The sequence below is a fragment of the Penaeus monodon genome, chromosome 29 (genome assembly GCF_015228065.2).
Source record: "Penaeus monodon isolate SGIC_2016 chromosome 29, NSTDA_Pmon_1, whole genome shotgun sequence".
NCBI lineage: Eukaryota > Metazoa > Arthropoda > Malacostraca > Decapoda > Penaeidae > Penaeus > Penaeus monodon.
The window spans coordinates 37386664-37386872 of record NC_051414.1 but is presented as its reverse complement, the minus strand read 5'-3'; the positions used below and the strand labels follow the sequence as shown (position 1 = coordinate 37386872).

The 209-nt window shown below is 38.3% G+C and overlaps 1 protein-coding gene across 1 annotated transcript in view; it reads left to right on the top strand.

The window, feature by feature from the left end:
- LOC119592226 (acyl-coenzyme A thioesterase 1-like) overlaps window positions 1–209 on the top strand; it is a gene marked incomplete in the record, with an annotated part of 37922 nt that overhangs the window by 537 nt on the left and 37176 nt on the right.

The following is a 209-nucleotide window of genomic DNA, read 5'->3' as shown; positions in this document are numbered from 1 at the left end:
GCAAATCAACATGAAAGTAGCGATTTATCAAGCATTTCTCATGGCCCCGTGCGAACAAACCTGTACTTGTATTTCTTTTATTAGAGCGATTCCTTTTTTGACGATAAATTACCATGGAGGTTTTACAAGCTTCATATTCCCAGGATATTACGTAATGGAAGCATGTTGGTCTTTGCCGTAAAATTAAAGGCATGGAAGCTTGTGCCAAA